The sequence below is a fragment of the Ictidomys tridecemlineatus genome, chromosome 1 (genome assembly GCF_052094955.1).
Source record: "Ictidomys tridecemlineatus isolate mIctTri1 chromosome 1, mIctTri1.hap1, whole genome shotgun sequence".
Lineage (NCBI taxonomy): Eukaryota > Metazoa > Chordata > Mammalia > Rodentia > Sciuridae > Ictidomys > Ictidomys tridecemlineatus.
In genome coordinates, this window is record NC_135477.1 from 78,297,019 (window position 1) to 78,324,436 (window position 27,418).

General features: G+C 51.1%; 1 long non-coding RNA gene across 1 annotated transcript in view; it reads left to right on the forward strand.

Moving 5' to 3' along the window:
• The window catches only part of LOC110599023 (uncharacterized), a 105,603-nt gene that overhangs the window by 64,823 nt on the left and 13,362 nt on the right, over positions 1–27,418 (forward strand). Inside the window, exon 5 of the long non-coding RNA XR_013436488.1 lies at positions 1–27,418. This exon is cut by the window's left edge and continues 18,397 nt beyond it; it is cut by the window's right edge and continues 13,362 nt beyond it. This is a non-coding gene — a long non-coding RNA (uncharacterized LOC110599023).

Sequence of the window (27,418 nt, forward strand, 5' to 3'; positions counted from 1 at the left end):
TGCTTCTTGAATTTGTTTTTGTAATTCATTGTCAAATTGTTCTTTCATTGTTTACATTTGCTGTCTAATGACCTCTTTAAGGTTCCGTTCCATCTGAGTCAGTATGCCTTGAGTTCTTTATCTGACCATTTTTCTGATGCCTCTAGGTTCTCCTGTAAATTTAAGCTGTCCTTCATTGTTTGTAATCTTTTTTTCCTTGGTTATTTTCATGATGCTCACGTTACTTTCCAGCTCTGTTTGACTGCTGTGTTACTATTTTCTCCTATAATTTGTTTTGGTATTGTATATCCCCGGGATCTCTCCATTGTGATGGGAGACTATGTCTAGAGATGTTAGGTTTTATTGTATTTTAAAGCAAATTCATTTGTTTCATAAAAGACATATGGATTCTGATGGTGTATAGCGATCTGCAGTTTGGTCTTAGGACTTTATGTTTAGGTCGGGTGATGTGATGGTATGGGGTTTAGTATATCTTAGCTACTTTGGAAGATTGCTCTACTGAAGGGGGATATTAACAGGAGAATGGACCGGAGTATTTGGGGGTAGCTAGGGACTTGGGAACACTATAGACTGCCTCGGAACATTCACTTATATGCATTTAGTAAATTACACATAATAGAAGTCGTAATGCTTGGGAGGAAAGGTAGGGGAAGGGGAAGGAAGAAGTCACTAAAGAGAAATAGAGAGAGAAAAAACAGAATAAAAGAAAAGTGAAAAATAAAAATTGAAAAGAAAAAAAAAGATAAATGCAGTCTTAGAGTAGTATTATCTTCTCTTCCAGTAGGTGGAGCTGTGCCCTCCGGGCCAAGCTTCTGCCCTCAATACGCAGAAAACAATCCCTGTGAGGCAGCTTCTCTTCCCCAACTGGGCAGCTCTCCAATCCTGGCCGCCTAGGGCCGTTCCTGGTCTCCAGCCTCCCTTCCTCCCCCCACCCCCCACCCCGCTTCTCCTGCCAGCCAGGACCCACTCACTGGTGCCATTCTCCACAGATATAGCTACACTCCGGGCCTGCAGCCCCCGGGGTACCCTGTTCTCTTGAACAACTGGGCACTATCTCTGTTTGCCATTCACCCAGATTCCAAGGTTGTGGAGCCAGGAGCTGGGGGTCGTCATCTTATTTTGCCTGATTCCCTCTGGTAGCCCCACCCCGAGAGCTGGCAGAAAAAGGCCTTGGCTGTTGCCACTGGCGAGAGGAGGAGTTGGATGTCACGTGCCCCTCCTGTTTCCCTCGGCTCCAATAATCACACCCATGGAGAACTGGGGAGAGATTTTTGAGATTCCCCAGCTGTATGGATAGGGAGGGCTGAGGGTCACACACATGATGTCACCGATTTCGCTGTGGAGTGATCCCTTCCGCCGAACTCTGATGACGTCAGTTCTCTGCCATAGTGGGCGTGGGTCTCCTTGCCCGGGTGTCTGATGGGAAGGATGTGTCTGGTCTGACTCTCCTAAGTCCCTACCTCAGATCTCGGTCTGCTAGCCCATGGAGGCTCGGTTGGCACCTCTTCAAAGGGTCCAAAGTTTTGTTTCTCTATGCTGCTCGTGGGTCTCCTTAGTGCTGAGTCATGGCAGGTTGGCGGTGGGTCGACAGCGGGTTGCCAATCAACCAGCCAGTACCTCCACTCGCTGGGTAGCCTGGATTCACCCGTGCCCGAGCACGCTGTGGCCTTTGAGAATCTCAAACTCCTAGCTTAGGTTTCACCTCAGCTCAACTTTGCAGGACATTTCTGAGCAGACAGCATCCAGTCATTCTGAAGTCTCTCTCTGCCAGCTTAGCTGAGGAGGTCACAGGAGTGCTCTCTTCCCACTGGCCGCCATGTTCTTCCTCCTATTTCCCATGATTTTATTCTCTTTTATTGCTGAGTAATATTTCATTGTGTATATATGCCACAATTATTTTATCCATCCATCTATTGAAGTTCATCTAGGTTGGTTCCACAGTTTAGCTATTGTGAATTGTGCTGCTATAAACTGTGGCCCTGTAGTTTTTAAGTTTTTACGTCCTTTGGGTATAGACTCAGGAGAGGGAAAGCTGGGTCAAATGGTGTTTCCATTCCCAATTTTCCAAGAAATTTCCATACTGCTTTCTATATTGGCTGCACCAATTTGTAGTCCCAGCAGTAGCATATGAGTGTGCCTTTTTCTGCACATCCTCGCCAACACTTATTGTTGTTTGTATTCTTGATAGCTCCCATTCTGACTGGAGTGAGATAAAATCTTAGAGTAATTTTGATTTGCATTTCTCTAATTTCTAGAGATGTTGAACATTTTTTCATATTTGTTTAATGATTGTATATTCTCTTCTGAGAAGTATCTGTTCAGTTCCTCGGCCCATTTATTGATTGGGTTATTTGTTTTTTTGGTACTAAGGTTTTTGTGTGCTTTATATATCCTAGAGATTAGTGCTCTATCTGATGTGCTTGTGGTAAAGATTTGCTCCCATTCTGTAGGCTCTCTATTCACCTCACTGTTTTCGTTTGTTGAGAAGAAGCTCTTTTGTTTGAATCAATCCCATTTATTGATTCTTGGTTTTAATCTTGTGCCATAGGAGTCTTATTAAGAAAGTTGGTTCCTAATCCAACATGATGAATATTTGGGCTTAGTTTTTCTTCCATTGGGCACAAGGTCTCTGGTTTAATTTCTAGGTCTTTGATCCACTTTGAGTTTTGCATGGTGAGAGATAGGGGTTTTATTTCATTTTATTAAATATGGATTTTCAGTTTTCCCAGCACCATTTGTTGAAGAGGCTGTGTTTTCTCCTTTGTCTAATATAAGATAACTGTAGTTTTCTGGGTTAATATCTGTGTTCTCTATTCTGTACCATTGGTCTACCAATGTGTTTTGGTGCCAATACCATGCTGTTTTTGTTACTATTGCTCTGTAGTATTGTTTAAGGTGTGGTATAGTGATGCCACCTGCTTCACTCTTCCTGCTAAGGATTTTTTTTAGCTACTCTACATCTCTTATTATTCCAGATGAATTTCATGATTGGTTTTCCTATTTCTATGAGGAATGCCATTTGGAATTTTGATTGTAGTTGCAGTAAATCTGTATAGTGCTTTTGGTAGCATGGTCATTTTGATAATATTGATTCTGCCTATCCAAAAGATCTTTCCATCTTCTAAGGTCTTTTTTTATTTCTTTCTTTAGGGTTTTGTTATTTTCATTATATAGCTCTTTCACTTCTTTTGTTGATTCCCAAGTATTTTATTTTATTTTATTTTTGAGGCTATTGAAATTGGGGGGATTTTCCTCATTTCCCTTTCTGTGGATTGTCATTGATATACAGAAATGCCTTTGATTTATGGGTGTTGATTTTATATCCTGCTACTTTGCTGAATTCATTTACTAATTCTAGTAGTTTTCTGGTGAAACTTTTAGGGTCTTCTAGGTATAGAATCATGTCATCAGCAAATAGTGCTAATTTAAGTTCTTCTTTTCCTTGTGGTCCCAGGGACTGAACCCAGGAGTGCCTACCTGCAGACTGTTCCAGCCCTTTAGAGACAGGGCCTCCCTGAGTTGCTGAGGCTGGCCTCCAACTTCAGAGCCTCCTGCCTCAGCCTCCTGAGGCACTGGGATGATAGACACATCCCACCGCACCAGGCTCCTTCAGACATTCCAAGCAGCGCCCCTCCCCTATGCCAGCGAACACCTACCGCAAGTGTCGCTTTCCCAGATGGCTGGGGGCCTCCCCTTGCTCCGGTCCTCTCCTGATGGGGAGCAGGTGGCAAAAGAGTTGGCTGAGCGTTGCCATGCCCCAGGGGTGGGGAGTGGGCTGCTCAGGAGTGGACGGGAAGAGGCCACAACCCAGGGGCGGGGAGTGGGCAGTAGAGGAATGGGGGCGTGGCTACCCTCAAGGGGCGGTGTGTGGACAGGGTGTGGGCAGTGCAGGAGCATGGGCAGGTGGAGCCTGGCTTTGCCTCTGGGGAGGGATGTGGGTGGTGCATGGGCGGAGCCAGGACCTTGCTGTGTAAGAGCATCCATGGGGAGGACGCTGCATCCTCCCTTTTGCTGGCCACGCTACACTTTGAGGCAATGGCTGAGCCTCCAGAACCCAGGAGGCCACAGCGCATCTCCGCTGAGGCTCTCCTGAGGCCCAGACAGCCCGTTCAAGGTCCACACCTCGTCCCCGCTGGCAGCTGGGCTCCTCTAGGGAGGGCAGGCTGTCCCCCGCCCAGTGGCGGGCGCTGCCTCTGCAGGACGCTCCCACTTCCGTGGCCCCCAGCTAGTGCTGGGCTCAGGGCGACTGGGGAGCCGCTGGTTTGCAGGGACGCTGCCGAGGGGACAGGTCACCTCAGGGGTCTCCCTGGCCGACTGGAGGAATGCGTTGGAGTTGGGTGGGGTGCGCGGGTGCCCGGACCCTGGCAGCTTGTTGCCACCACAACCGCATCCTGAGTGTGACAAGTTCCCGCTTAGGGTGAAGAGTGCAGGCTGCTGGCGGCCAGAGCTGCCCTTAGGCTGCAGAGTGCAGGTGCCTGGGTGTGGGATTAGCCCCTGAGGTTGGGACTGAACTGAACCCAGGGGCAGTGGCCACTGCTCCATGTCCCAGCCCTTTTTGACTTTTAAGACAGGGTCTTGCTAAGTTCATAGGCTGGCCTAAAATTTGCCATCCTCCAGCCTCAGCCTCCAGCCTGGGATTACAGGCGCCACTGACTCGGATCTGGGCTTCTCCAATGGCTGGGACAGTCTGAGAGGGGTCCCCAAGGGACAATGATGGTAGCCCTAGAGGCTGAGTCTATTGCAGGCAAGGGCGGGGTCGGGAAGCCTGCCTGGTTGTCACTGCGCTCCCGCACCCACCCCTTCTGAAGTCCCTCTGTTCCTGGTGGGGGAGCTGAGCCCTAGGGTTCCCCCTGCGCATCCCCAGGCCCACATCCACGCTGCGTCCCCTGTGTTCTGCATGGCATCCTGCGACATCCCTCCCCACAGCCACCGGTGTCCCCATTAATCACACAAGGCTGACGGCACAGACTTGCACGTGGGCAGCATGAGTGTGAAGGTGACAGAGGTGGGTGCCCATTGGCCCATCTTATTGTGCGGCCTATTGATCATGCCTACCGCTATGATGAGGGCGTCAGAGGCCCCCTGAACTTGGCGCCCACCGTCCTCCATGTGGAAGGTGGCAGTTTGGTGAATTGCCCTGGGGGAGGGACAAGGCACGGTGCTGACCAATGGGTGAGTGGGGAGAGAGGTGGCTGCTGCCCTCCGTCCCTGGCTCTGCTTCTCCGAGGCCTGGGTCTGAGGGAGGCCACTGCTCCCTCCCTTCAGTGAAGCCCTGGACCAGCAGCCCAGGATGGGGACACTGGGTGGATTTGGTGACTTCGCCTGCTCTGATCCTCTTGGCTCTGAGGCCCTCCGCAGGCCTTAGGTTCTTATCCCCCAAATGGAGATTTTTCTTCTAAGGCCAGCATCTGGGAGGGGAGGTTGGAACCGGCCAGGGGATCTCCTTGTTGACAGACTGCCAGGTCCTCTTCCTAGAGAGACCCAGATTGGGGCCTCCTCTCAATCCAGGCTGCTTGGGTGGCTGATCACACATCACCTCCCAGGTTCATGGGATATGGTCACACACCTCCAGCAATAGGAGACAGTGGCCCATCTTACAGATGGGGAAACTGAGGCTCAAGTACAAAAAGGAGCTGGGCTGGGTAGCAAATACCTCTCATCCCAGCATTTTGGGAGGCTGACAGGGGAGGATTGAAAGTTGGAGGCCAGCCTAAGAAACTTTGAGAGGTCCTGAGCAACTCAGTGAGACCCTAGCTCTAAATAAAATATATAAAGGGTTGGGGATGGGGGTCAGTGGGTAAGGGACCCTGGGTTCAGTCCTTGGTGCCAAAAAAGAAGCCCTTTCTGTCCTGGGTTCTCACTCCCACAGGGGCCCCTGGGAGCCAGCAGGAAGCTGGGATTGATGGGCCACCCAATCCTGCACTGGGAGGCACCCCAGAGCCTGGGCCCAGCTGTGACCAATTCAAACACTTCAGGGGACCAGCCCCCCACCCTTCACCTAAACATCACAACCATTTTTCAGGCTGGAGCTGAAATAGCACAAATATGGGGGTGCTGTCATGGCCACTAGGTGGCATCAGCGCGATAAGATGTGACAAATCCCCTGCTCCCTCCCAGGCTGTGTCCCGTTCATAATGGAGGGAGACACTCCACCACCCCCCTGTGGGCGAGGGATCGCTTGGAAAAACTGCCTCTGGGAGTTGCATGTGACCATCAGGCCTGGTACCAGGGAGTCAGAGAAAATCCAGGCCACCCAACCTGTCCACCCAGGGCCATCTGTGCCCAGAGCCAGCTGGCCATCTCCCCAACACCTGAGGAGCAGGAAAGAGAAGACCACACATCCCTCTGCTCAGCAGGGCACCTCTGTCCCAACACACAGCTGGGGCCTGCTGTCACTGTGGCCTCTGGTCTATTCCTGGGAAAGGTTGGGGCCTGGGTCAGAGGAGGGGCTGGGGCAAAACCTGCACTTAGAGGTCAGATCTGAAGATGCACAGCGACCTTCTCCAAATACCCAGGACTTAAGTGAGGTCAGTTCCACGCACCAAGGGAGGGGGTGGGGCTCAGGGTGCTCTGGGCTCTCATGGCCAGTGGGCTTACATTTATTTTGGGGGGGGATATCAGGAATGGAACCCAGGGTCACTCAACCCTGAGCCCTAGCCCTCTGCAACTCGCAAGACCCTGAGCAACTCAGTGAGACCCTGTCTCTGAAAAAAAAAATGTCCTTGGGTTTAACCCCAGTTATTCCTTTCCACTAAAAAAGAAGTTTAAAAGAGAGAGGGAGGGAGGGAGGGGAGGAGGAAGTGGAGGAGGAAGGGTGGTGTCATCCAAATAACATTTAGGATTTTATTTAAAAACACCTCAGGGGAGAGAGGATTCCTCCAAAGCAATCCCAAAAGTTATAATTTAATACAAAAAAAACTCTTCAGACAGAACTGACCACACCGCACAGCTCACAGGAGAGTGAAGGCCCGGCCCAGACCGTGCACGCTGCCTTCGTGGGGACGCAGTCTCTATGGAGTGCTGCCCGGGTCCCTTTATGGACTTGTCCTGCTGATCATCCAGGATCTTGGCCGAGGATTTGGCGTCCTGAACAGCTCGCTGGTCTCCTCCATGGGCTCTTGCTCAATGCTGTCCTTCTTGGTGATCTTGGCCAACAGGTTGGGTGGCGTCAGCAGCTTCACCAAGGACCTGCAGTGGACAGTTGGGCCAGGAGTCCAGCCAGGCCCAGAGGGAGTCCCCCCCAGGTCCACGAGCGGAAGGACTCTGCCAGCTGGGCCCCCTCCAGGCTCTGGATGGTTGTTGTGGAGCCAGCAAAGGAGAGAGCTTCCATGACTAGGAACACCACAGTCACAGCCCCATCAGGGAGGCCACAAGTGTGACATAAGTTCTGGTCCTCACATCTTCACCCTAGTCTAGAAATTCCTCAAACCATGCACAGTGGCTTCCCTAGGGCTCTTGAGGCTGAGGCAGGAGGATGGCAAGTTGGAGGCCAGCCTCAGCAACTTAGCGAGTCCTGAGCAACTCAGCGAGATCCTATCTCTAAATAAAATGCAAAAGAGGGCTGGGGATGGGGCTCAGTGGTAGGGTGCCTGCCTAGCACTTGCGAGGCCCTGGATTTGCTCCTCAGCCCAATGTCAGAATAAATCAACAGAATCAAGGCCCTGTCCTCGTGGGTCTCCAGCTAAGAGAGGTTAAAATTCAGTGAAACCACCACCCAGCAAAGGAGGCTTCAGATGTAGGCTCAGCCACACCCCAGGGACATGTGGGGGGTGAAGAAATGGGTCACAGGTCCTCGTGGACTGTAGGGGACACCTGTCATCATGCATCTGGACAGGAGCCAGGGGCCAGGGGAAGGGCTGGGCTGTCGAGGCCCCCAGGGAGCCCAGGTTCTGGTTGTATCTATCTCCTGTCCCAGAGGACGGTGACAGAGCTAGTGACCTCCTGCAGAGGGAGTGTCAGCTGCAGGACAAGGGGGACCTCTCTCGTCAATCTAACTTTCACAACCAACCTCAGATGCTTAGCAGTGTAAGCCACCATGTCCTGGGACTTGTCACACCTGGAAGCCCAGAGACAGCCTGAGCCCTGTGCAGCCTCCACCTCCCAGGAGGCCACTACCTCACCTCAGAGTGGTCTTAGTGCCGATCTCCCCCAGGTGGTTGAGCACCTCCTCACTGATGTGGATCCCCTCCATCTGGGCTCGGATCTTAATGATCCTTCAGAGGAGAAAAAACATGATCCACAGTGACGGGGCCTCAGGCAGAGTGGTGCACTCTTGTAATCTCAGGTCAGGAGACAGAGGCAGGAGGATTGCAAGGTGGAGGCCAGCTTCTGCAACTTAGCGAGGCCCTGAGCAACTCAGTGATACTCTGTCTCTGAATCAAAGGCAGAACAGGGCTGGGGACGTGTGGTGAGCCGTTCCTGTGGACTGTGGTCGCCATTACATGATGGCGCTGGCTCCGCTGTGGTCTGTGAAGGACAACTCCTTATCAGAGAGAGTTGGCGTATTGTCAACTCCTTATCAGAGAAAGTTGGCGTGTCGTTCTCTAGCACCCTGTGAGAAGGGTCCACGTGGCAGCTTCGCATTGGGGTTCGAGGTGCTTTATTAAGGCTGGGAGGGGCATCCGATTATTATTCCGGAGAGTAGAAGAATTATTAGAAGAATATCAAGGGCCTGAATAAACTGCTGAAAGAAGATTCCTGAGTCGCGTCTTCCTTGCGGGCAAGGGGGGTCGCGACAAGGACGGGCTCCGAGTCGAAGGCCCTGGTTCAGTCCCTGTTTGTTGTCAGGTCCCTCTTTTTTATTCTGTCCCTCAAACTTAATCAAAGGGGGTTAAAGCTGAGAACAGGCAAGACCCAGGGGAACAGAGGCTCGGGGACACTGGATAATGTCCCCATAACCAACCCACCCTACAGATGAGGGGACAGAACCTCTGGGTAACAGGAGCTGCCCAGGGTGGTGAGGGGCCAGAAGTGAAGGCCGGAGGGGATGGCAGCAGGTGCGCACCTGCTTCATCTCCTGTGAGGGAGCAGAGCATGGTGCAGAGGCTCATCCTGTGGTCCAGCAGGTCCAGGGGGATCCCATGGGGAGAGGGGATGTCCTCAGTGCCCCTGTGAAGGCCAAGAGGAGTCCCGTCACCTACCCTTGTCTGAGACAAAACACTGGACACTGGGAAGGGGGCACTGACAGCCACAGGGAGCTAGGGGGTGACCAAGGAAAGCAGAGCCAGGGACAGGTAATAAACTGACCCTCAGGTGGCCCCAGAGAACCCCTATTTTGTTGATTTTGTTTGGTGCTGGGAGGCTCCACCACGGAGCCCCAGATGCAGCCCTTTTTAATTTTTGTTTACAGACAGGATCTTGCTGGGTTGCTTAGGTCCTTGCTGAGGCTGGCCTCCAACTCGTGATCCTCCTGTCGCAGCCTCCTCAGCCTCTGAAATTACAGGTGTGTTCCACTGCTCCTGGCTGGACAATGATATCTTAAATATGAGTCCAAAAACACAAAAGAAAAAGCAGATGAACTGCAATTCTTTGTTCTTTGTATGTGTATGTGTTGCTGGATTTGGAACCCAGGGCCTTGGGCACACTGGGCAAGCACTCTACCACTGAGCCATATACACCTCCAGCACAATCAAATGGAGCTTTAAATCAAAATTCAAAACTCGTTCATGTCAAAGGCCCTGTTCAAACACTGAAAAGACTACTCAAAGAATAAAAAATACTCACGAATCACACACATGGAAAAGGTCTCTAGTATCCACAATATATAAAGAGCTTTTACAATTCAATAATAAAAATATAATATAATAAAAAAGGGCCAAGGATACAAACAGATATTTCTACAAAGATATACAAATAGTCAGTAAAACACAAAAAAATGCAGTCTCGCTGGTCCTTGGCAAATGCAAATCAAGTAAGAGGCCACCACACACCCACCAGGACATCTACGGTGGACATTAACAGATGTCAAGGGGCACATGGAAAAACCAAGACCCCCAGAAATTCCTGGTAGGAGTGTGGCAATAAAGCCATCCTACTGGCAGTTCCTTGGAAGGTCAGAGGTGCCATGTAACACAGAAGCTCCACCCCTCCACACAGATCCAAAAGAAATAAATGCAGTCCCCACACATCTGCAGTAGCATCACTCCCCCCAATGGGCTCGGGCTGATGAGTGCACAAATCCATGAGCTGGTGAAGGCCCCACACAGTGGACGCTCCTCAGCTACAGAGGATTCAAGGGCCTGGAGGACAGGGGTGAAGCCTGTCAATCACACCACTCACACAGCCACAGAAGGCTAAGGGACAGAAAGCAGCCTCCTGCTGCCTGAGGTCGGGGTGATGGATGGGCCATAGCAGCAGAGGGGCTGTGGACGGCTGTCGGGGCGGGGTGGCAGCATTCTAAAACCGACTGTGGTGGCATTTTTTTCGGTTTGGTGGACACACTAAGCACTACTAGGGTTTTCCAGGGTGTAGGAGCTGCATCTCCAGAGGGCTGTTCTTCAAAGCCCCACCTGGGACCAGGCCACAGACTCCCACTGGGACCAGGCCACACCACTGCCTACAGCCTGACGCCTATGGCCTGGCACAGGAGGCACTGGGATCCCTCCTTAGCCCCACACAGAAGGAAATGAGGAGGTCAAGGCCGCCGTCCATACTCTTCACCTAAGATTTTTAAAAAGACTAGATGCTACAGAGGCCCACACCTGTCATCTCAGCAGCCTGGGATGCTGAGGCAGGAGGATCATAGCTGGAGGCCAGCCTCAGCTAAAGCGAGGTGCTAATTACGCAGTTCAGTGAGACTCTGCCTCTAAATGCATTGGGTGGGGGGTGGGCCTTGAAACCAGGTGCTGCTGGAGTTGACACTTGCTTGCTCTGGCCTGGGAAGGTCCCCAAGTCAAGACAGCCCCACGGGCTCTATGCACATCAAGACGCCCCACTGCCCCCAAGGGCCCACGTGGAAAGCCAGGAGAAGAAGCCCTCAGCCAACACTGTCCGTTCTCCCCCCTGTCCCTCATGAGCCCCAGGGTCAGGCGTGGGTCTGTGGGGCAGGGAGCTCAAGGTACCCTGGGGAGTAGCCTGTGGGCAGCAGGTCAGGAGTCGCCCACAGTGTGCCCATGTCCCAGATACTCCTCAGCCCCCGCCCCAACCCCTTTTTGCCCAGAGCCCTGGCTCCTGGCCTGGTCCAGCCTTGGTCACAGCCCAGCCTGCCTTTGGGATGCACGCTCCCTGGACACCAGGTCAGAGCCCCTGCTCCTAGGCTTGCGGGGAGGGTGGGGCCACTTCCCTCAGTGCTGCTCAACCATGGCCCTGGGACTAGGCACCAGAGTCCTGTTCTGGAGACCACGTGCCTCGATCCCCACAGGCAGGTTCTCGGGTCAGAGCCACCTTCCCGTGGAGCTTTCTCTGAGGCTCAGGGTGGACAGAGCAGCACCCTCTGAAGACACCTGCTGGCCAGGCCACAGACCCTGGAGGGGCTGTGAGCAGGGCTTCCCAGGAGGGGGTGCCATGTATCCATGTGGAGCCCTCGGCCAGCCAGGCGGGACCCAGATAGGGGACCCAGTAAGGGGATCCAGTAAGGGGACCCGGTATCAGGTGGTGGCTGCAGGGCTCTTGGCCCCCAATGCCACACAGGGTGCCCTGAGCTCCCCCAGCTGCTGGCCAGGTTGACACCAGCTGCTCCCCCAGGCTGCGGGAGGCACTTTCGCGCTGATTTTGTTCAGTCACTTCAGGGGACTTGGGGGGACCACACAATGCTGCCCATGAGCCTGAGTCATTCGCTCAGATTCCAAGGGCAAGGGAGCAGGCAGTGGCAAGGACCCATGGGTGGCCTGGTGCTATGGTCTCCTAGCTCCTGAGACAGGATTTCTCCACCAGGAGGCACTGAATTTCCCGCTATCTGTCACTCAGAAGGCAGTCTGGGAAAATGAGGGGGGGGGTTACTTCTGGCTCTAGCCATCCTTAGACACTTGGACCACAGGGTTCTTTTCTAATTCCTACCCAAGCATGCATTCTTGGGGACTCATTCCCATGGCCCTCGGCTGCTGGGGTGGAAGAGGCCCTCCTGGCACCTGCGCTGAGAAGGCCTAGGATCAACTCCTGTTGAACCAGGAAGACAGAAAACCCTGAGGGCATGATCTGCCCACTGCAGCCACTGGGCCTGAGGGGGGGCAGGGAGGCCTCCAGCGCAGGGGCCCAGGGAGGAATGTCCCCCTGCTGTGGTGCAGATAGCAGAGCCACTGTGCTAAAGGTGTGTCCAAGCCATTCTGTACCAGACCCCCTGTCCCCATGGCCTAGAGCTGCTATACTCAAAGGCAGGCTGAGGCCAGGAATGGGCCAGAGGCCCCGCTGTGTCTCCAGGAAGGTCTTACTGTCCTTACTGGTTTTGTTCCTGGAGAGACCTGCATTCTCCTCAGTGTTTAGAGCAGCTCAACTCACTGTAGCCAAGCTACAGAACCTGCTTAGGTGCCCCTCAGCACATGGATGGATAAAGAAACTGTGGTCCCTATACACAGTGGAATATTACTCAGCCATAAAGAAGAATGAAATGATGGCATTTGAAGGTCAATGGATGGGGAGAGGACTGTGCTGCTTAAGTAAGCCAATTCCAAAAACCAAAGGCTGAGTGTCCTCTCTGACATGCAGATGCTGACTCACCATAGGGGAGAAGAGAATAGAATTTCATTGGATGAGACAAACGGAAGGGAGGGGAGGGACTGGGAGAGATAGGGGAATGAATGGACATCACTTTCCCATGTTCACATAGAAACACAACCAGGGACACCCCACAGCAGGGCCAGTCACAGGAATGTAGGTGTAGGTGACATGGCAGGATGCATGCTGCTGTCATGGGGAGCTAAGAAGAACCAATTCAAAGACAAACCTGTGTTCCCACCTATGCCAAAGGACAAGGTGCAATGCATTCAGTGTCCTCATTGAAGATGAAACGGGCTCTGCTGGCCTCTGGGAGCCAGTGTGAGGGAATTGACACTCAGATGACCAGAGCGGCCCCACCTCCTCAGGCCTTTGCTCCCCACAGGAATGTCGAGCCTGAGAGGCCCGCGGAGACCCTGCTCATCAGGGACACGGCAGCTGCGGCCTTCAGTCCTCCTGCTGTCTCCTCCCAGGGGCAACATGCACTCCTTTCGTCCCATCCTGACTTCTGACATCATGGGAGGGGACAGACCCGGGCAGCAGGGACAGCTGGCAGCACCTACCTGAAAACACAGTGGCCTCAATTGGAGGCAAAAATCACAATGGGGGTGATGGAAGATTCCAGAGCTCTGTGCAGGGAGGTGAAGCCCTCGATGTCCAGCATGTGCACCTCGTTAACAAACAGCATGCTGGGGACCCTCTCATCCACGCCCTGGTCTATGTACTTGTTCACCACCTTGTTGATCTCGCCTTGGATAGGGTCCCAGCCAGTGGGGGAAATGTCACCTGCTCTCTTCTCCACAAGTCAGTTCCCTCCAGACTCAACCCTGAAGCCTGGTTCTCCTACTGTCTCTCTGACCCAAGGCTGGGTACTGGACCCATTCCAGGTTTGGTGTCATCATTTGAAAACAAGAATCATGCCAGTTGTGGTGGCACACACATATAACCCCAGCAGCCTGGGAGGTTGAGGCAGGAGGATCACAAATTAGAGGCCAGCCTCAGCAAATTAGTAAGGCCCTGAGCAACTCAGTTGAGACCCTGTCTCTGAATAAAATACAGAATAGGGCTGGGGATGGAACTCAGGGTCAAGAGGCCGTGAGTTGAATCCCTGTACCCTCATCTAAAAAAAAAATAAAATAGGCATGATCGCCCCCAAATGCCACAAAACGCCTTTTGTGGAGCTGTGTGGGGCACAATGACCAGGAGCTGCCGCATCAAGCCCTGACCCTGATACCAAGACACCTCATTTGGGAGCTCCAGGGAGATGTGTTTTCAAATGTGAATTCTCCTCTGCTGCACTCAGTCAAGGAGCTCTTTTGGGGGCCGTGCATGACAATGCTGAGGTTAATGAGCTTTCCATCAAGTGCAGTTAGAATCCTCTCCCCAGGAAACCTGAGCAAGGAGGGTCAGAGCAGGCCCAGCCTCGGCCCCAGAAACATCAGCCCTTACAGAACAGCAGACCTGCCTCAGGTCCTAGCCCTCACCTTCCAAACAAGTGCCCCCTGTCATCAGGATGGAGCTGTTCCCAAAGAACCGGTATCTGAGGCCTGTCCTGGCTTAGAGCCATGATGCGGGGCTGTCGAAACCAATTCAGAGACAGATCTGCTCTTGGTCACTCATGGAGGAGCTTAGGCTGCTGCAACACCTCAAGGCAACAGTGGATTCATGTTGAACTTACATTTTCAGGGAGTAAAGTGGTAATGGTCCGGAGAAGGACGTAAAATTAGGGAAGAGCCAGGCGCGATGGCACATGCCTGTCATCCCAGCAGCCAGAGAGGCTGAGGCAGGAGGATCACAAGTTGGAGGCCAGCCTCAGCAACCTAGCAAGGGCCTAAGAAACTCAGCCAGGCCCTGTCTCTAAATAAAAAAATAAATAAAAGTGCTGGGATGGGGCTCAGTGGTCGAGGGCCCCCGAGTTAAATCACCTGCACCAATAAATAAATAAATAAGTCCATAAAGGAGCAAGGGAGACCCACTGCCTGGTATCAAAGTTGGCACCTTTCTGGGACCTCAAGAGAAGCAGATGCTGACCTCAGTTGGGCCAGAGCACACAGTGTGGCCACAGCTTCTAAAGGGAGTGAAGGCCCAAAGCCACACAGTGGGAGGCGCTCAGAGCCGGGAGCTTGTCAGAGGAGGGCTTCAACTTGGCTCTAGGCTTTGGCTTTGCTACATGTCCTACCTGTGATCTCTGTCTTCTTTGGCGTCATCAACTGGCCCATGATGGACAGAACATCTTGTCCCCCTGTAGCAGAGAGGACTTTCTAAGGCAGCTACCAAAGCTCATCCTCCTTCCTCCTGTGGGTCCCTGATGTCACTCAACTTGGAGGCCTGAGGTGGACAGGCCCAACACACTCCCCTGGGAAGGATGAGGGGCTTCTGATCTCAGAGGGATCCCCTTGAGGTTTTCCCTGACCTGCAAGAATCAAGCAGAGTCGTGCGCAGTGGAACATGTCTTTAAAAATCCTGGCAATTTGGGAGGCTGAGATAGGAGGACTGCAATTTGGAGGCCAGCCTAAGAAACTTAGTCAGGTCCTGAGCAACTCAGCAAGACCCTGTCTCTAAATAAAATATAAAAAGGGCTGTGGATGGGGTTTCATGTGTAAGCACCCCTGGTGTTTAAGCTTCAGTACAAAACAAAACAAAAAAACGCAGGCCAAGAAGGAAGAAACTCTAATCTCAAGAGTCTCTGGCCTCTCCTGGGAAAAGCTCCAAGGGACTAAAAGCAAAACCAGATTCCCAGCAGAAAGCCCATTCCTGGTGGGGAGGAGGAGGCCCCCTTCAGGAAGAAGAGCAAACCTGACTCTCTGTCCAGTGGGGCCCAGAGCAGCGCCAGCTGGGAGCTGGAGGATTTGGAGCTCTTGCTCTATAGAGGCCAGAGCCTCCGTGAGGCTGTCTGAAGCCTGTGAAGGCTCCCGCCAGGAACCCCCAGCCCGGGGTGGAGAGCAGCCCCAGCAGGCTGGCAGGCAGCCAGGGGCAGACAATGCCCAGAGATCAGCTGTGACAGCATCTGGACATTGGGACAAAGGGGCCAAAGCTCATGTCGTGCTCATTGCTGAGCCTCTCAGAGGGCTTCCAGGAGGAGAGCACGGCCCTGACAACTGGTTCCCAGGGCCTTGGGCATGCGCTGGCCAGCAGAGCCTGTCCCTGGGACTTGGTGTTGGCCAAATTCAGGTCATGCAATATCCCATTCTGGATGACCTCCTTCTTCTTGTACATGTCGCCCTTGGGCAGGGCATGTCCTCATCGGCCTCCAGGGCGAACTCCGTGGCCTCTGCCTTTGCCAGCAGAGCCATGGAGGCACCGGGACCACACAGAGCTTGGTGACAGCAAGGTCTCCGCTGCCCACCGAGGGCCCCCAATGGCAACCTCCGCCTGTGCCCTGCAGCCGGGGGCACCGCTTTGGCTCCCAGACCCGCCTGGGCCACACCTGAGACTTTCTGGAAGATTCTCTTCCCTTTCATTTCACTCCTGATAAAGGAGCATCCAGGGGACTCACTGGAGCTGGGGTCCCGGGCTTTTCTAGATGGTGATTTATGGGTGACACTAGGCCTTAGGCTCATCCATGTACCAGGGAGGTGCAGCCACCAAGGGACGCAGCAGCAGATAGAGGACGAGCCACCTGGTGCAGTCCCCAGGTTTAGGACTCAGGGAAGGACACCAGGGAGATAAAGGAAATGGAAGATGCTGCCTGGTGCAGCGGGAAGGGACAAAGGCTGTCTGGTCCCTGTCAACGACAGGGTTTCCGTCTTGCACACTCTGCCTGCTTAAGTCATGAGGAGAGGAAGACAGAGAAAAGCCAAGGTGACTTAGGTAAAGGGACAGCTGCTGAACTTCCCCCACCCACCACCAATGAGCAAAGTGACGCCCTAGTTACCCAGTTGTCCCCCTGGCAGACCCTCATATGTAACACTGTCCCCGGGGAGCATACCTTCACAGCCCCAATGTTGACCTCCATGTAGATGACGTCACTGGCCTCCACTCACTCCTTCTGCAGACTTTAAAAAATGCTGGAGTTCAGCTCAAACCAAACCAAACCAGACAAAGGGGGACTCAGACAACCCTGATGCATGTTCCAGTTCCTCCTGACCCCGAGGGAAGGCACCTTTCCGGAAGAGACCTGGGAGGCCAGGCACAGCAGTGCACACCTGTCATCCTAGGGACTCAGAGGCTGAGGCAGGAGGATCACCAAATTGGAGGCCAGCCTCAGCGACTTACCAATGGGAGACTCTCTCTCAAAACAATACAAATCAAAATAAAAAGGGCAGGCTTCTGGCTCCCTGCTTAAGCACTATGGGTTCAGTTCACAGGACTAAACACAAGAGAGAAACAGAGAGACAGACAGACACTTGATGTAGCCAGTGACCCTAGGAGTGGGTGGGTATGAGGGTATGTGGCAGGGCACAAGAGCCTGGACTGGGGGCTTAGCACACAAGGAGGTGAACCTGAGGGTGACCATGTCTGCCTGCAGGGGACAAGAGAAAGTCACCATTACTCTTCTTTGCCTTGCCTTCAGGGGTTGCAAAGTGGAAGGAACATTCTCACAGGGACCCAGGTGCCCTTAGAGGGGATATATGTCCTTGGCCATACCCCATGGCACCTTCCAATATCACCACTATAGCTCCAGTCCTTGGGTTACAGACACCAGAGCTTCCTGCTTAGCCACCTGAGGCTGCATTTGATGTGGCCCATGATCCTGGCTCTATAGGCCTCAGTCTTCTGTATGTGATAGCACCCAGAAGTACCCACAGAGGAGTGCAGCTCAGAAGGGAAAACATAAGTTGGAATCCCCCCAAACTGTCTGGGTCAGGAGGCTGAGGAAGGAGGCTCACCAAGGTGGAGGCCAGTCTAGACCACATAGCTATGCCCTGGGGCTGGGGCACAGCTCAGTGGCAGAGTGCTAGTTCACTATGACCAGGGCCCTGGGTATGAGCCCCAGGACAACAAAAAAGCAAATCCTAGCACCCTCTGGCCCCCGGGGCTGTGCACACACATCTCAGGGTGATGGTGCTCTACGGGGCCTTGCTCTTCCCCAGGGGTGTGCACTGGACAAGGACAGCAGCCTCTGCAGGACCAGGGTGGCAGACAGGTCCTAAGGCTGAGCTTCCAGAGCAGCTGCTACAGAGGACCACCCTGTGGAAACACACCTGAGCTCTTTCCCAGACAGAGTCCAGAGTCAAAGGGGGGTGTGGGAGACACGACACAGACTAACACCCACTTCAGGGCTCCCTCAGAAGAAGGTGGCCCCCAAAAGGCCAATCCAGAAACAAAGTCAGTATGTGGTGACCAAAGGCCAAGGGGAGAGACATCAGGTGGCCATTCATGGAAACGAGGTCCCTTGGAAGGTCATGACAATATTCTAGAATTAAGATGGGGAGTGTAAACAATGTCATGCATCAAAATCCTGTGCACTACACAAACTTAAAATGGGTGGATCATGTTCACAACTGCACCCCAACAAAGCTGCCAGAAACTCACCAGGACCTGGCCTCTTTGGCCTCGTTGGGGCACTGTGCGAACAGGAGCAGGATTGGGGAGTCCCTAGGCAAAAAATTCATAAGCCTCCTTCAAACTCAGACACTTCACAACTCCACACAACACACCTGAGGTTCTTCTGTCCCAGTATCTCATCCATGTGGAAAAACTGCCCAGAAGGACATGGGTTTTGGGGAGGCTGGGGGTACCAGGGATTGGGCTCAGGGGTCCTCGACCACCAAGCCCCATCCCCAGCCCTGTTTGGCATTTTATTTAGAGTCAGGGGGTCTCCCTGAGTTGCTTAGGGCCTCGCTTTGGCTGAGGCTGGCTTTGAACTTGCGATCCTCCTGCCTCAGCCTCCCAAGTTGCTGGGATCAGAGGTGGGTACCACCTTTGTTTTGGAAGACAATTTTCCTCTTCTCTGTTAGGCTCATTTCTTTGAGAAGCTGGTTGAAGCAGAGTGATGGATGGCTCAAATTTCCACTGTGTTTCTGTGTCTTCTCTCCTACAGGGAAGAGGACAATTTTTCTCTTTTCCATCTCAGGCACTTTTATCCGGTTGATTTTCCAGAAGAACTTTCTCAAGGTGTTATTCTTGAGAAGGGGCCACCTTCTCAGAACCTCATTTATCCAGGATGGACAGGATGTGATGAGGGATTAAAGAGATAAAGACAGGTTGTGGAGCCAAGCTCCTGAGATGAAGGCCCCATTAGGAAACAGAAAAATAGCCCTTGGAAGAAGTGACATTTTCATGATCTCCATAAAGCAGTGACCGAAAAACCACCTCAGAGAATCAAAGAATCACTAAGTTATAAAAGGGGGAAAGATGGAGAGATTCTATGGTGGATGGAGAGTCATCTAGAGATGAGAAACTGAGCCCCAGAGAGCTCAGAGGACGCGCAGGTGTTACCCAGAACCAGAGGACTTGCAGTCACCCTGGCCCTCAGCCACCACTGGACACAGCATGACTGTGGAGCCTCTTTCTGAGCCTGAAGACTTGATCTGGAAAACAGGGGAAATGAGATTCTTGGCATCTGCACACATGGGCACACAGCTGTGATGAGCCACAGGTAAAATACCTCTCCAAGCCCACAGCAGGAGACCTGGCCCTGCAGTAGGGGACAGGTACAGAGCTAGTGTGAGTCAATCATAACACAGTGGATGAGTAAAAACATTATAAAAAAGAAAGAAAAAAGAAAACAAAATTATGTCCACTTTGACTTTTTGGGGAGGTGAGGGGGCAGTTTGGGGATTTGAACCCAGGGGTGACTTACACCTGAGCCACATCCCCAGCCCCCTTTAGTATTTTATTTAGAGACAGGCTCTCACTGAGCTGCTCAGGGCCTTGACTAAGTTGATGAGGCTGGTCTCCACCTTGTGATCCTCCTGCCTCAGCCTCCTGAGGGGTTGGGATGACAGGCATGCTCCACTGTGCCTGGCTGGCCAATGGTTGTCATTTTGGGGATGAGATGGCATTAGCAATTTCTTGACTTAACCACACAGCTCACAGAAACAATGAAAAAAGAAAGATCTACCTCATGAAGGTACCTATGTCCTAGCCCTTACGAGGTGTCCCTTTATACTACACGGTGTTATCCTGAGTGTCCCATATGGCATCAACAGTGCAGAGGCCAAGGAAAGGGGGACACAGAGGTCACACCACCTGCCCGTGCCACAGTGCTGAGGACAGGGCTCAGGACAGACTCCTCTTGAGCTGCTTGAGCCCTATGATTACGTGGCTGATGGCCTTGCCATAGCCGCCCATGGGGTTCTCGGTCTCACATGACCTCAGCTCCATCACCTTCCCCTCATAGACCTCCTTGGCCTCCTTTATCCACAGCCCTGGGAGGGATGGCCGGTGGGTACATGGTGAGGAGAGGGACCATCCTTCTCTTCACATACATCTCCTCCTCACCAATAACCGTCTTACCTCAAACTGCCACAGCACAAGAACTGACAAGTCACCTTACAGTACAACCCAGTGACACCATCATGGGTGGAGAGCAACTCTTCTGGGAGCAGTGACACAGGCTTGTCATTCCAGCTCAGGAGGCCGAGGCAGGAGGATGGTAAGCTGTAGGCCAGCCTCAGCAACTCAGTGAGGCCCTGATCAACTCAGGGAAACCCTGTCTCCAAATAAATTCAAAACAGGGCTGGGAGGTGGCTCCGTGGTTAGGATCCCTGGGTTCAATCCCTGGTGCCCCTCCTCAAAAATAAAAAAAAAAAAAAGTGTCACTGCTCTCCTGACAAATGGGTGGCCACAGAAGACTTCTGCTGGCAGGTGGCCATCAAGATCCCTGTGAGCTGATATGGAAATATCCCAAAGGCAGAGACACACAGCCACATGATCAGACACTCAGGCCACTTCCCTCGGTTCAAGGGGGGCATTATCTTATCACCCCATCCCTTGCCTTCTCTTCTCCAGAAACCCAACCAGGACAAGGACACTTAAGACTGGAAGCTAAGGGCCAGCTCTCCTATGCCTGTAATCCACCTGAGAGCCTATAAGTGGGGCTTGTGGAAAACATCCAACAGGGAAGCCACATTCTGTGTTTGATGAACCAAATTCACAGCTCCTGAACCCCAAAACAAACTTCCCAAACAAAGCTCAAAGCAGCTGTGCACACCTCGAGTCCAAGTAGCTGCAGAGGCTGAGGCTGGAGGATCATGGGTTAGAGGCCAGCCTTCACAACACTGAGGCCCTAAGCAACTCAGGGAGACTCTATCTCTAAATCAATGCAAAATAAGGCTGGGGATGGTGCTCAGGGGTCGACAGCCCCTGGGTTCAATCCCTGGTACAAAAAAAAAAAAAAAAAGAAAGAAAGAAATTTTCCAGACAACATGAAGGTATCAGAAAACTCTAGCTTGGAAAATTCTGGGCTTTTAAGCCTACTTTGATTTTTTTTTTAAATAGAACCATTTCTATTTTGCAAAGAGGAAATTCCTCCAAATGGAATGCCTGCCCATACTCACTGTGAGGGGACAGTGATATGAAATTCCTCCAGGAGAGGAAAAAAGGCATCCCCATTTCTCAGCCACTCATATTTGTCTAGAAGTTTCTTGGTGGTAACAAGTAGACAGGGGAAGGCCCAGTGGACCATGGGCCAAGATTTTGGCCAAGAGAGAGGCTGTGGGCACTGTCTCTGGCCAAGACAGCACAAAGGACACAGGTTTCATCTGCTGGCTCATGTTTCTAAGTCCCTGATAGGGACTTTATCACATCAAGGAAGTGGCACAGACGGGGACAGATGACCCTCTCTCCTTCTCTCTGCAGCTTTGCAGGAACTCAAAGATGTAGGAAAAGCAGGCTTCTGTCTGAGGGGAGACCACAGCTTGCCCTTTTATTCTGTGGCAGCATCTAGAAATTTCTCCTCACCTGCTGTCACCAAAAGCCCTGCTATGTCCCCCACCACACCACTCCAGGGGTCACTCCCATCAAATGTGCCTGGTGACCTCTACTTTTTCAAATTTTGAAGCATTTCAGTTCCCACTGAGCCATTGAAATACAAGCAACTGTGTGAAGGCCAGTTTTATCAGGTTTTTGGTCTCACAAAAATGGGGGTTTTAAATTTTTTTTAAGTTGTAGATGGACATAATTTCTTTATTTTTTTTAATCATTTTTATGTGGTGCTGAGGATGCAACCCAGGGCCTCACACATGCTAGGTGGGTGCTCTACCACTGAGCCCCTGACCCATCCCAGAAAATTGGTGTTTTTTAAATTTAAGTTCTTAAAATATTAATATTCAGGTATTTGAAAGGTAGTAATATCTTACTGGTCACATATTTTTCTTGGTTCCTTTTTGTACCAGGAATGGAATTCAGGGGCCCTCAAACCTTGAGCATCATCCCCAGCCCCTTTTATATTTTATTTAGAGACAAGGTCTCACTTAGTTGCTCAGGGTCTGGCTAAGTTTCTGAGGCTGGCCTCCAATTTGCTATCCTGCTGCCTCAGCCTTCTGAGCTGTTGGAATATGATTCATATGTTTAACTTATGAGTTGAATAAAATCAGTGGCACATGTTTAAAAAAGGAAAAGTAATCCAGGCACCGTAGCACACATCTGTAGCCATAGTTACTCAGCATACTGAGGCAAGAGGATGGTTTGAACCCAGGAGTTCCAGGATTGCCTGGGAAACATAGTGAGATCCTGAAAAATAGGACATGAAAAGGGAAAAGAAAAGAAGATATGAAGAAAAAAACAATAGAGAGAAAATTTTTAAACGTAAAACCCAGTTGTATACATGTATAATCCCAGCAACTCAGGAGGCTGAGGCAGGAGGATCGAGAGTTGGAGGCCAGCCTCGGAAACTTGGCGAGATGCTGTCTCTAAATAAAATATAAAAAGGGCTGGGGACGGGGCTCAGGGGTGAAGTGCCCCTGAGTTCAATCCCTGAAACCAAAAAAATAAAAATAAAAATGTGACACAAAGCTTAGCTTCTAGACACAAGTTCAGAATTAGAACTCTTCAGTTCAGCATTAGTGTCACACAGGGGCTAGGGGTGGCTCAGCAGCCATGGTCTCAAAAGGGAGAGAGAGAGACAGAGAGAGAGAGAGAGACAGAGAGAGAGAGAGAGCCCCATATTTGAGTGCTTACAGGGACCTGCTGGGGAAGATCAAAGGCAAAGCCAGTCCCACAAAGAGGCACCGCAGGAAGATAGAGTGCCAGCCACGGGGGTACCAGGTGGCTGTGGGGGGCGAAACAGGGTCCCATGATGTCTTCCCACTTCCAAATGCTGCACCCTCCTACTGCATTTTCTTTCCTTCAGCATTAAATCAAAAGTTCCCCAAGTAGACTTCTTAGTCTTTTTATTTATTTATTATTTACTTGGGTACCAGGGATGGAATCCAGGGGCCTTCGACCATTGAGCCCTGACCCCAGCCATTTTTATATTTTATTTAGAGGCAGAGTCTTGCTGAGTTGCTCAGGGCCTCAATAAGTTGCTGAGGCTGGCCTCCAAATTGTGTTCCTTTTACCTAATCCTCCTAAGCTGCTTGGATGGCTAGCTACTCTTGCCTGTCTTGTCAACAGCACCAAAAGAACATGAGCATTTTTAAGATGAAAGGATTCAAAGCACCGGAGAAGCAACAGCCATCTTTCACACTGACGTGCTACTCACCAATAGCCCTGCGGAAGCTCTCCATCAGCACCTCTGTCTTCTTGATCTCCATGGAGTCAACTTTGCTCCCCACCAAGGAGCAGAAAGGCACCTTACTCCCCAGCTCCTGAGCAATTGCCAGAGAAAGGGCTGTACAGAGGCAAGAAAGGGCTGTACAGAGGCAAGAAAGGAAAAGTTTTCATTTTACAATCTTGAAAACATAATTAAAACCCATCTATAAAAATATTTATTCAAGAGGTTGAACATGGTATTGCACACTTGTGATCCCTGAGACTCAGGAGGCTGAGGCAGAAGGATGGCAAGGTGGAGGCCAGCCTCAGCCACTTATCAAGACCCTGGGCAACTCAGTGATACCCTGTCTCTAAATAAAATATAAAAGTTTGGGGAATGGGGCTCAGGTGTTAAGTGCCCCTTGGTTCAATCCCTGGGACCAAAATAAATAAATAAATAACACTAACAAATCAGGAAGGATTTATTACATGACCTTTATTTTATGTTAAAAGGCCAGAAAATAGTGGATAATACGTGAGGCCAAATCTGTAAGTGGTGGCTTGGTCTGCACAAGCTCCCCCTGATGGTGCCCTGTGGTCAACTATAAATTGATGCTCAGTAACATAACTTTGGTTGGCAGATGCTAAAGAGAACCTGGTGAAACAGACATCTCATCAAATACCAAGTTTTGGAAAGCAAATGCTCTCAAGTGCGTCCAGGACTGGGAAATGCCATGGCCTCTGAGTGCCATTTCATCCTCCCTCATCTCTGAAATAAGAATGAGGTCAGACCCCAGGTGTGTAGGCCAAGCAGAGCCTCCTGAGATGCTGAGAGCCTCATTAAGTTGCTGAGGCTGGCCTCCAACATTAAATCCTCCTGCCTCAGCCTCCCAAGCTGCTGGAAAAAGGCCAACTGAAGCTACCGCTTCAAAGATGGCCCAGGGAAGGCTCCTCTTTTCAATGCCCTTTTGGTTTCAGCTCTGAGCAGCCGACATGGGAGATAATCAGCGAATGCTATCAGGCAAAATCCACTAGCCCATGGGGCAGAGGTTGGTTCTAGTTCTGATCTTCTCCCTGTTTTCTAGGGTGGTCTTGAGCACACAATAGTCTAATGCTGGACAGCCTCATCTGGTGAACTAAAATACTGTTTAGATTACAAGGAGCCAACAAGCTGCCCACAAGGTGGTTTGATTGGGACCACGTAGTCTTAGATGTGCCTTTAAACTTGGCTTTTGTTGGGGGGGATTGAATGCAGGGGCCCTCAACCCCTGAGCCCCATCCCCAGCCCTATTGTGTATTTTATTTAGAGACAGGGTCTCCCTGAGTTTCTGAGGGCCTCGCTTCTGCTGAGGCTGGCCTCAAACTCGCTATCCTCCTGCCTCAGCAACCCAAGCCAGGCACTGGGATTAAAGACATGTTCCACCGTGCATGGCTCTTGCCATTTTTTGAACACTAGGAACTTTCCTGTTAAAATCCAGCTATTTGGTTTCTTTTGAGAAACCAGGTCTGGACACAGTGGCCCTCTTTTAGTGAAAGGGCACCACATCCTTGGGCTTGAGCAAGTCACTTTGCTTACCTCGCTGCCTGAATGCTTAGGCACCTGAGTTGGCAAGCCCAAAGCATGTGTTCTAATAGCAAAGGGAAAATGTCTAGAGCAGAACACAGAGGGATGCGATTCCAACACCATGAGGCCCAGGGGAGGCCACAGGTGGCAGTGCTCTTCTGTTTTATTTTGATGTTTCTGGGAATGGAACCCAGAGCCTTGTATGTGCCAGGCAGCTGTTCCACCACTGAGCCTCAGGCCCAGCTTTTTTTAGTTAGAGACAGGGTCTCACTGAGCTGCTGAGGCTGGCCTCCACCTTGAGATCATCCTGCCTCAGCCTCCCATGTTGCTGGGTTTACAGGTGTGAGCCACTGTGCCTGACTCTTCCCTGTTCTTTCACAGCCCCCAGCTCCCCATTCTGTTTCCAGTGTCAAAGACAGTGACCACCAGCCACTGAACAGCATCCCTGCCTCCTTCCACCTAATACTGAAGGGGTGACCATTACCCTTCCATTCAAATAGAAACAATACTTGGTTAAGAATGGCTCCTTTTCTGTCCAGCTTTCTCCAATTAAAAGCTCATGGAAGGGGCTGGGCTGGGGCTGGGGCTCAGTGGTGGAGCACTCGCCTAGCATGCGCAGGGCCCTGGGTTTCTTCCTCCATGTGACATAATAATTAATAAATAAAACAAAGGTATTCTGTCCAACTACAACTAAAAAACTATATTATAAAAAAGAAACTCATGGAAGAAAGGCACATACACCTACCCTTTTCTATGGAGCTGTTTATATCTCACTGATCTTTCCATAGCCTGTCATCTTGAAAGTCTAATTTGTATTTTTTTAATATTTTAATATTATCAGGCCTCCCAGCTGATCAATCACTACCCACCAAGATACATCCCAGATCTTTATGTTGTTTATTTTTGAACAGGGTTGCATTATACATATTTATTTTTAATTTTTTTTTCTTTGAAACAAGTTTAATTTTGTTCCAGCCCTAAATCAGGGGAAGAACTTAAATCTTAAAAAATTCTCAAAAATCAAGCCATTATAAAGTTAAGCACCCCTCCCCTTAGCAATAAATATTGAACTGATATAGGTGACTGAACTGATATAACTGATTTAGGTGTAGATGGACACAACACAATGCCTTTATCTTTATGTGGTGCTGAGAATCAAACCCTGGTCCTGCCCATGCTCTGCGAGCCCTCTACCACTGAGCCACAATCCCAGCCTGCTAACTTGTATTTTATGGATTAAGAAACTGAGAGCTGGGTGTGGGGGTGCACACCTGTCATCCCAGCAGCTTGGGAGGCTGAGGTGGGAGTATGGCTAGTTGGAGACCAGCCTCAGCAACTTAGCAAGGCCCTGAGCAACTCAGCAAAACCTTGTCTCTAAATAAAACACAAAAAGGGCTGGGGGAGGGGTTTAGTGCCCTTGGGTTTGATCCTTAGTAGCCCCCACCCAAAAAAAAGGGTTTCTCAGTCTTGCCTCTGTTTGGGGGGCACAGCCTTGCAGTGAAGGTTGCTTGGCAGCATCACTGACCTCTAACACTAAATGCCAGGAGTCCCTCCACCATGTTTTGAAAACTACAAGAGACAACTCTCCAGATACTGGCAAATATCTCCTGGGGGGCAAAACTGACCCAGGTAGAAAATCACTTCAGAGCTAATCTCACCTAGCTGGACTTCCAGAAAGACCACACAGAGAATGGGAACAGCCCACAGCTCAGGGGTTCACAGCTGGTGACTGTCCACACCAACGACACCAAACAGTGAGACTCAGAAAGCCCTGTGGACCTCAAGAAAGGGAAATCAGGGGAGGGCGCCCTATCCAAAAATACCTCCAAAACATCCAGAAAGAAAGGTCCCAACCCTGAAAATCAGACTTCTTAAGAGCAACACTGGAAGACAAAAAGTACCAAATAACACTGAGAGAAACAGCACTGAAGGAAACAGCTGTCATGCTGGTGCTGTGGCGCAGGCCTGTCATCCCAGGAGCTCGGGTGGCTGAGGCAGGAGAATCGCGAGTTGGAGGCCAGCCTCAGCAAAAGCAAAGCCCTAAGCAACTAAGTGAGACTCTGTCTCTAAATAAAATGCAAAAAGGACTAAAGATGGGACTCAGGGGTTGAAAGCTCCTGGGTTTTCAATTCTTGGGGTTCAATTCTTGGTAACCCCCCCTCAAAAAAGGAAGAAAACTTGAACAAGCTAATGTTCTTGTAAGTGCACACTGTATGGCATTCCAGCCTCAAAAAACTTTCCCCAGACATAGGACTTCTTCATCCACCATCAGTCACCACACAACACACCCTGGCAACTCCATATGTACAACTTCAAAATTAGAATTCAAGCTTTTTTCACAGCTGATTGTGTTTCTGCTTCTGAACGGTCAAGTGGCCTGCCCCAGGCCTCCCAGCTGATCAATCAATACCCACCAAGATGTAGCCCAGAACTTTATGTTGTTTATTTTTGAACAGGGTCACATTAAGTTACTTAGAGCCTGGAGAAACTGCTGAGGCTGGCCTCCAACATGTGATCCTCCTATCTCAGCCTCCAGAGTCACTGAGATGACAGGCAGGGGCCACCACACCTGGTAAGAGCCCTCTTCTTTACATACAAGAGTGCAGGCTCCTACTCTCCTATGCCAAG